Raw genomic sequence first — 10,235 nt, 5'->3', positions numbered from 1 at the left:
CATACCAGAACCCGTGCGAATGCACGGGTTTGATAAACAAGAAAGAATTTAATGTTGTAAAAAAAATAACATGTGTGTTTGGGTATATTTTTATATGGTTACCCGTGCGTCCGCACGAGTTTTGGTGTGAACTGCAGATATGCTACGACAAATTTTTGTATGGTCACCCGTCGTTTACATGGTATACACTTGTTACCCGTGCCTTCGCACGGGTACCCGTAAGGTACGCACATTTGTTTTCAAAATATAATAAAAATAAAATATATATTTTTTAAAATAGATAATAAATTAGTTTCAATATATAGAAATATTTGAATTAATAAATAATAAAGTATTAAAATATTACTGAAAAAATAAAAATTGGATTGCAAGATAATTGTATAATATTTTAAAAACTACTACTATTAAGAAAAACCATTAAACACATACTTCGCAAAAAACAATTGTGAAAAATAAGAAAAAAAAATTTAGGGTTGATAGAGTTGTAATAATAAAAGGATTTATAAAGTTTAATAAATATTAAAAATTAGAATTAGAAGAAAATCAGTAGAAAAATAATTTTACATAAAAGTTCAAAAAGAGAATAATCTAAAAGAATTAAGTTTAATGCGGGTATTATTAAATTTTAGACTATGGTTTAAAGTATACAAAAATAAAAATTCAGTAGTACGACTGACATAAATTTTACATTTATTTTCTTTAATTGTACAAAAAATTTAAAAACCATATTTGCACAAATTTTGGTATGATTACTCGTGCATTCACGCGACACTGATGTGATACCCGTGTGTTTGCACGGGTACTGGTGTCGTACGCACATTGTGTTATTAAAATATATTAAAAAAATGTAAATAAGAAAAATAAAAATGTTTTACCAAAATAGTTTGTTATTTTTAAAAAAAGAAAAATCAATTGAATGCATAATTTAAATAATAATTGTCAAATTAAGTTTAAATTGTGCTAGAAGAATGAAGATAATGATTTAAAACTTAAAGAAATTGAAAAACACTATGCATTGAATTTTTTTTCCAACGTCCATAAAAAAATTGTGATTGTAATAGAAATGCACTATGAGTTGTTTACAATAAAATTCACAGCCATTTACTTATACTACTTCTATTAGAATGCAAATACCAGTGTTCCTATATTTCATGTAGATCATTTATTTATGAATGAGGTTAGTGTGACCAGCATACACGAACCATGATATTTCTATTCCCTTGATACCAGAAAATCAATTCACTACTTTTGACAAATTCAACACTATGTAATGGTTGTAACTACTTAAGGTTAACATTCTTAAGTTTGATTCATAATGTATTTTCGGTTAGCAAGTTAGTCGGGAATTTTGAAATTATCAGGCTTTAGTTTTCTTAGTTACATACCATGTGTTAATTTCATGTGGTGATCTTGTTTGGCAACATATGTAGGACCTTATTTAACTTGCTATAACTTTAAAGAGGATTGCTATGCTTACCTCTAAAGCCTACACCGTAGCCTTACACCACTTAAGATACACCTTTAAATGTTGTTCAGAATAGTATTATCTCATTAGAATATATGTTCTTCAATGAAAGTATATTAATCCAAAAAATATGTCTTTGGAGCTTGAAAATATTCACAACATGAATCAATCTACTGCTTCTTTAAACAGAATATAAAACTCAATAAGAGATGTCTCAAATTATTTTTTAACTGTCTCATCCTTATGGTTTGATAAAGTGTCTATAAATGATACACCATAATGAAATATAGAAGAAAAGTTACATTTAGCTAAATCAATATTTTGCATAGGATCTCATGCATGTCAATGAGTCAGCTTATTTGGTACTTCAGGTTCAGTAGCATTTTTTGGAGCCAAACTAAACTACAGAATGTGGACCATGTTGAGGAAAAGACATCTTTGAAAGTGTAAAACTTTATAAAAATAAAAATAAAGAACATCATTTTTCCAACATGGATCAGATTCTACAAACATATAAAGTATACTGATATAAAAACGGGGATCAGGCAGAGAGATATCACAGGGAAGGTAGTTGACTTTCATCCAGCAGCAACATTTGAACCGAGCACATTTTTATAAGTTAAAAGAGGAGCGGAAAAAATGAATTCACTGCTTCCAGCCGCATCGAAGCGGCGCAGACCATTGCATTGTAGGTCAAGGATACGCGCAGGACATATTTGCATATCAGTATCCTTGAAGCAATTTGCAAGCCATCTTTTAAATGTCCAAATAATTTATCAAAAATCATTAAGAACAATGCAAAACAGAACCATGTATAGGGAAAACCAAAAACGTCAGATAGCCATTGTGACACTTCCGAGAAAATATCCGATGTGGAGTCGCCCATCCCCTATATGCATAAGCACGGTCATACATTCACACAGTCCTTCCAGAACGATTATTAATTCAAACATATAGCAATTGAATTTTAAATTACCTTCCATATCTCATAAGTTGTAGACTGTCCAGTTGGATCGATGTTACTTCTGACCGTACCTTCGAAAATGACAGACTCCTGAGGGATGATACCAAATTGATATCAAATAAACTAAAGTATAGTAGCATCATAATATTATTTACCTCAATGACATGACAACTGCTGCTAAATAAACAGAAGTAATATAATTGAAATTGGGAAGCTAGAGAAAAAGAAATGAATGGAACCAAAAATCAAAATCCAGTAGGACTGTTTGAGTTGTGTACAATCGGTGCATGCAATCTTCATGAACTTCTTTAGACACTTCCCTCAAATCACCATGTACATGATATCACATCCAATTTGAACAATTAGTTGATGCGGCATCACAATCCAGGGTCCAATTAGTTGCAATATCACATCCATGTACATTATATCACATCCAATTTGAACAATTACTTGCTTGTTCTTTTAAAGTTTGTTCCACCATGGACCTGCAAATTGAAGTGATATAATGCATTAGTGAAACTAAATTGAAGTCATATTTAAGACATTAGACCAAGCGGTTGCGTTGAACCAATGCATAGTATAATTATACACCATGTAATACATGAATGGTGTTATATAATGTGAATTTATGACAAAATTTTCATACGGTAACCACCAGCAACGCCCAAAGCAACCTCACCTACAACTGCTACATTTTGATTTCCACCAAACTTGGAACCGAGACTGAACCCAGCGGCTATAACGCAAGCAATAACAACAGCAGATGTAGCAAGGCGGAGTGGCAGAGATAATAATTTCTACCTGTTAGATCTAGCCTCCTTTAATACAATCTCAAACTCAAGCTTGTTTTGAAGAAGAGAGCTGATAGTAAATATGCTTTTCTCCCCGTCATATGCAAACATGTAAATAACAGTTAGGGCTTAGAAGTCATAACACCCTCCAATTATGAAAAACCAGTATAGGACTTTGTTTTCACCTAAACTAAAATCATAAACAACTTGATTCGCCGCAAGATTTAAAAAAAAAAACAACGAAGCTGCACAACTTCTCACAGTATTTTAGTCATTAAAAGGAAAAAAGATTAAATTACAGAATTACGCAAAAAAACACCACCAAGCTATACATTCCACTTCAATTTGCTGGAAAGATTCAAGCCTGCAGCACTTCACACATAAAGCCCATAACTGTCCAAGCCAGTTAACATCACAAACTCAATCTGACCCTGCATAATCCACAAAATCAGCATCCAAAACCAAGAACAACAGAAAATCAAATGAAACTAACCCTTAGAAGGGTAACTCAATCTCACCCTGCATAATCCATAAAATCAGCATGCCAATTTAACCATCATCACATGAACACAACTGCAGCCCTGCATAAAACTCAATCGAAACGAATAACAAACTGGTTCCCGTAGAAACCGAGCCAGTTCAGACCTGCAAAAGTGCATGAGGGTTTATCATTGATATCCAATATGCATAAAAGGAAGGATGGACAAATCATGCAGGATAAATCAATATGTTAATTTGAATCACATGTTCAGAGTCAGCTCCCTTTGACCTCCCTCTCCCTTTGTTTCCTTTAATATCGAACAATCCGTTTTCCTTCAAATCATTAATCAAAGCTGCATGATAGAAACCAAATTGCCATCAATGACTCACCCATAACACCTCAATATCCTACTTGAAACTCAATCCAGAATTCAATATACCATATTTACATTCAAATCAACATTCAAAATAGTTTACATTACCATTCAAGCCATACAATAAATCTGCATCAGTTCAAAATATAAGAGAGAAATTAAGAGTCTATGCACCTTCAACTTGTTATAACAGGCTGCATCACCGACTTAAACCGCCACTTTCTACAAAATTCTGCTAACCAATCCGCATAACCACCACAAAAAGTTCATGCAGAAACAAAACCAAACAGAAACCAAAAGCCGATTCAGCCAAACTAAAGAGTCTTTGTACCAAGATTCATAACACAACAATCTAACAATGAATATTATAAAACAACAAAACATTGGTTGGAACTTGAAACATACCATATTGGAAAAGAACTTGCGTCTGAGATCTCCTGAAACCCTAATCCCATAAAAGGGTCGGATCTGGAAAAAAGTCCTGTTAATGAGAAATGACAATGAATAAGGTTAAAAATCATCAAGAAAACAGCCGCAGAGCAAAAACAACCAAAACCCTAGTTCATCATTTTCCCAATTTTACAAACCCTTCAGAAATTATCAAGAGAAAGTTGTTCATCAAACATCAAAAGCTCAAACCCAGATAAATCCCAACACTCATAAAAAAAACCTAAACAATTTGTTCATCATTTTCCTTAAAATCAAAACCCTTCAAAATCGTGAAAGAGGAGGAGAGATCAAGAACAAAAACCAGAAATACCTCACCCGTGATTCAGAATCGTTGATGTCCTTAATTTTTTTCATCGGACGAGCCATGCAGAGGTTGAAGATAGAAGATGGAGAGGTTGAAGATGGAAGCTGGGGCAGATTTCAAATCGCCCGTGAGTTGGAGAAAGAGGAAAAAGCTTGAGGTAGATAGAAAGAGAGAAAGAAAACCTAATGAAAAGACTTTGAGAATGAATTTGAGTATGGCAGAGGAAATATTTGTGTTTACCAAGAAAGATAGCAATATAAAATGATTATTATATTCAAAAAATTTGAAAAGGCTTTCTTTGAATTGTTTTGAACTCAGACACGGTGCTTTAGAAAAGGAGATCAAGTAAGGTGTCCATGTGGCAGCTTGGGGAAGCAAAGGGGCAGAATCGTATTTTCCAGATCAATTAACTTTCTTATATTGTAGATAACCCACAGAATACAATGAACTTTTTAAAGTAATACAAGTATATCTTATCCAAATTCCAATGTACAGTAAGTGGTGTTTTCTCGTTACTGTGTGCCACTACATCCAAGGTCCTCCAAATGCAATGCCCCTAGTTTTGTTTCTCTCATCCCCAACCCAAAAAAATAAAATCTTATATATGCTCCATTCATTCATAACTCCATTCATTCATAACTCCTATATCAAAAACAAAAACACAAATCGAAACAAAGAAAATCAATGGCTTCCATTGTAAAGGTATGGGTTGGTGAACTTTCAAAGCTAAGAGAAAAAGTCCTTCCCCTCAAGCCTTTGTTCTCAAAAGCCAAACAAGGAACAGATCAAAACAACAAGGAGATTGTTGATATTCTCAGCAAAGGCAGCTCTTCAACTAGTATGTCCGAGGAAACCGTATGTTTAGTAATGAATCGATTCGTCCCTTGGTGATATTAGGGAAATATATTCCAGCTTCTTGTATTTTTTTAGTTACAAGATTAGTTAAGATGTAGTTTTTGTATTGTGTATATACTGGATCGGTTTATGTATGCTCATTTTCATAGTAGTGGAATTTTACTTCTATTGCTCTTTTTGGTGGCCATTAATATTAAAAATAAATAATTGTATAGATTAATGTCATTCATAGGTGAAAGGATTTGTACACCCAGCATAAAGAGATTGTAATTGTGAAATCTTTGATTTAAAACAGTTACAAGGTACTCACTTTACAAACCCATTGTTATACCCAACTTTTAAGTTGGATAACCACTCTCGATCTCATAATCCTAACAAATTTATTAATATTAATACCTCCAAATATTTTGGTTTGCTTAGTTATTTAGTTCAAACTTGTCACAAAGTTTGTTGACTAGACCATGAATGAGAACATATGAGGATCAATTTATTAAAATGTCATCAACACATACAAATACATAAAGCATAATAATACCATGATGTTTGTAAAGAAATTGAGAATGGTCACATTTACTAGAGGAGAAGTCAAATTGAAAAAGGGCTTTTGTGACAAATTGAAAGCATAATAATACATTCTTCCTAATATTTCAAGAAAGAATTAAATCTGTCAAGAGGAACTTGATCTGTTGAGTTATTCATCTGCAATTGTTATTGAGTTATTGAAGCAAGCAACTAATTAAATGGCACCTCACCAGAACTAAACCTTGTTTTAAGTGGATTAAGTAGATTTGGACGAACTAAACCTTGTTATCCATAAGCCCAAAAATTTTGTTTTAAAAATATAAAGAAAAGTAACTTCTATGAATTAATTTTTTTTTTAAAAATATAAATATAAAGAAAAGAAATTTCTAAGAATTAAAAATTTAATTAAGAAATAAAATTGGAATTTTATATTTGCTTTTTTTTATTTAATGATGTGGCTCATATACTCAGGACCACGAAAAATTTCAAAAAAAATAAAACGAAGAGATTAAAACTACATTTAACTAGTCAAATATGAAGATACATTTTATTTTGGATAGTATTCTAAATTGAATTTGTCAAAGATTTTGACGGTTACAAAAAAATAAAACAAAAGTCATAAATATCATCATATAAAGAAAATTTAAAACAATGAAAATGCGAGAAGTTTCTGGTGATTGGTGCAAGAATGTAAAAAACTAGAGAATATTACTAAGAAACAAAGTAAAATATAAAACAAATAACCTCCAAACGATTGAACGGAAGCCACCTCAGTCCAGATCTGGTGGATCGCGATGAAGTTACAGTTACCAACCGTCCAACAATCACAATAGGTTCCACCAATGTCAAAGTCCATACGAGATGACTAATAAGCAACGTCCTCAGAGTACCAATTCTCGATTCGACGCAACTAAACTACTAGATCTCTGTAATGCCCTTAAACCCCAACACAAAAATTTGCGAAATAATTCGAATATAAACAAAACATTTAGGGTGTCACACATCTCATCACCAACCTGCTCTGATTGTAACTTCTAAATAAAAACATATAATTCAAAACACTTGTCATCACATGCTCGCCTTTACTTAGACTCATCGCAGCGGAATAAATCAACAATTATCACTCGTCAATTAAATTAGTCACATAATAACCTTTATTTGAAATTAAACGCAGTTATGGAAAAAAGCCTTCAACATCAAAACAACTCAAAATATCAGGAGTTATAACATCTAACTCTAGCAACAATAACTCATAATAAAATAAATCGTAAACGTCCGTCCGTCCGGTGTTACATATCAGAGCAACGAAAATGTAAAAAAAAAAACACATAAAACAGAAATGGAAGAATAGCCTCAATGTCATCCTTCATCTCTAAAGCAACCACTCATCTACCTGTTTGTCTATATCCTAAGAAGGAGCACAGAACACCACAGACAATAAAGGGGTGAGAATACACTCAAAATATATAATGGTGCAAAAGAAATGAAAGGGTAGCCTAAAACAAAATATCATCTTCATACAATTCAATTACAATAATTAGCATAACTCATATGCATTAGCCAAAATAACTCAATTACACAATAACATCAAAACATTCATTTGCACAACTTTTATGTAATTAATTCATGTTATCACAACAGATCCATTCATATCATCAATCATTCATCAATGGAAGTAAAATAGGAAAAACGTCTAATGGAGATTAAGGACTTCTCCTTACCAACATGTAATTGACATCATATTAGAGTAATCCCCCTTACCTTAAATTTCCAGCAGCAACTTTAAGCTCTAACAATGGATTCTCTTCCCTCTCAATCCTTTGTTCTCCTAGTCTTTTTTCTCCAAAATCTATTTTTCACGTACTGACACAATTAGGCGTTCCTAATCCCTTTTTTATTCTAAAACCTAATAAAATCTTTTTAATTATATTACTTTGGCCGACTCCCTTTATTTCTCACCTCATTATCCATTTTTTTATGTAATTTTCAATTTCCACCCCAATACCTATATTTCTGTTTATTTTAATATTATTTTAATTTTAATTATTTAATCATCTAATTAAATAATTAAATTCTATTATACTAACCCCAAACATCACGTAAACATACAAATCTTTCAAACATAATTCGAACATATAATTATTTAGTTCATAACACATAATTCAATTAATTAAATAATTTAAATAAAAACCGTGGTGTTACAATATCCATGGTCGGACCTGTAGAATAATAAGTAATTCATTTGATAATCACAGGGAAAAGGCACCCTGGACCCTAACAGTAGTGTCGCTAAGCCTCATAAAGGATATCTTTGGTCGACAGCTACATTCAATACCACGCCCAGTGTCGCCGTGCCAGAATGAGGGTATCGAGATAAGGAATCGATTCTAACTCCATCAATAAGGGCAAGGAGACGAGCCTCTCAATGAATCTTACCTTTGTTAGGCCACAATCTTAGCTATGACGAAGATGACCGCATGCTTGAAGACAAACCCCCTACATCTCTTGTAAGAAGTTCATTAGTCACATCTCGATGGATCAGAAAGAATTGCACCAGAATATTTATAAAGACAACTCAGTGGATTCATAACTTATCTTACACTGATTAATGATTTTCTAGCATTCTGCAACTTATAATTTATCTCATGTTCTTTTATAGTTTAAATATCTCTCCAATACTTCTAGTTTGCGTTCAACTTTCTTTCATATTTGTTCATTTTTTAAAGCATTAAATTTTATGCTTTCAAGAATGAATTAGTAGAAAAGGAAGTGTTGAATAAAGAACTTGAAACATTGAAGAAATTTTAACTATTAAAGAGCGTGAGATGAATGATGAGTTACATGATGCTCGAAAATCATTGATTAGTGTAAGTTATTATTCAAATATAACACAATTGTTCATATAATTATTTTCCTAACCAATTTTGAGAAGTTATATGTTCAGTTAGGGTTTAGTGAAATAACCAGCCCACATAAGATTTAATAAACTCTTAGGTTTTACCCGTCTGTTTTATGTCATAACCTAGGTGAAAGGTGTTAGACCCATCGGTGGAATGTCAAAACCTAGGAGAAAAATGTTTTCACCATTTTAGAATTCTAAAAAGGATCTCCTTGGGGATCAAACCCATGATCTTTACGCATTACCCGTCGGTTGTGCTAAAATCGAGAGGTAAAGTAGCACACTTTTCATGACATCCTTCGTTACCTCGTCTGTGAAACTGAGGGTAATACCTCTTTTTCAATCGTAAAAGGCGTTTTTGTTGTAGTGGTTACCTTTGGAATTGGTAAACTACGCTAGTCTCTTTTTAAAGGTTACTTGCGAGATCGACCAAGGAATCTCAGGACAATACTTTTGTTTTCAAGGTGTTTTTATGAGAGTTTTGAGTATGGTTGTTTTGAAAAGAGGCGTTCGACACGGTGTCGAACACTCTTAGAGTTGAAATTGGAGATTTTGGGGAGTAATTATGCAAAGTTTAAACAACAAGCCAGTAAAGAAAATAACGGAGTTTGAATGTAAATGACATAACATTAAAATTTGCAGAAAAGTAGGTGATTCAAACATACATAGCCCTTGCTTAACTCATTTCTCTCGTCGCTTGGGTACTTCGAGTGTTAGCGTGTAGGCGTTTAAAAGTAATGAACCCCTTGAAATATGTACAAAGTCTCTTACTTATAATACGGAAATATAACTACTTCATGGTGGTTTTCGACCCATAAGAACTCCATGTTCTCCCTTCTTACTTCCTCCCACGAAGCCCCACGTTCTCCATTCATATTTTGTTTCCCTAAAAAAAAACCTCCTCTTGCGTGATATGGACCACTTGTCTGAACTTTTGAGCCATTATTCAATCTTTGAGCTTTCGGCGCTTCTGGGCCCAATGGACTATTGATACTTTTGTTTTTTGTTCAACTAGGTGTGGTTCGACCCAGGTGTTTTTTTCTTAAAGATCCTCTTCAGATTCTATCTCCTTTTGGCTGAATTTTAGTTCTTGTAAAAAATCCTATCCAACACATCCATGACATATTTTTT

At 32.8% G+C, this 10,235-nt stretch overlaps 1 long non-coding RNA gene across 9 annotated transcripts; it reads right to left on the bottom strand.

Moving 5' to 3' along the window:
• Positions 1-1,658: 1,658 nt before the first annotated feature.
• LOC131642297 (uncharacterized) lies at positions 1,659-5,163 on the bottom strand. 9 transcript variants are annotated; one of them, XR_009295829.1, is made up of 9 exons: positions 4,840-5,163; positions 4,480-4,555; positions 4,249-4,306; positions 3,965-4,053; positions 3,739-3,865; positions 3,406-3,651; positions 3,109-3,305; positions 2,442-2,914; positions 1,659-2,354 (listed from the first exon to the last, which is right to left on the bottom strand). It is a non-coding gene; the product is annotated as an uncharacterized LOC131642297 (long non-coding RNA). The 9 variants fall into 9 exon arrangements; XR_009295832.1 differs by having other exon boundaries at positions 3,520-3,651; positions 4,840-5,162; XR_009295830.1 differs by having other exon boundaries at positions 3,231-3,305; positions 4,840-5,157.
• Positions 5,164-10,235: the final 5,072 nt, after the last annotated feature.

This window comes from Vicia villosa, unplaced genomic scaffold, assembly GCF_029867415.1.
Source record: "Vicia villosa cultivar HV-30 ecotype Madison, WI unplaced genomic scaffold, Vvil1.0 ctg.004763F_1_1, whole genome shotgun sequence".
In the NCBI taxonomy this organism is placed as follows: domain Eukaryota; kingdom Viridiplantae; phylum Streptophyta; class Magnoliopsida; order Fabales; family Fabaceae; genus Vicia; species Vicia villosa.
Note: the sequence above shows the minus strand (reverse complement) of the source record. Positions and strands in the feature narration are given on the sequence as shown.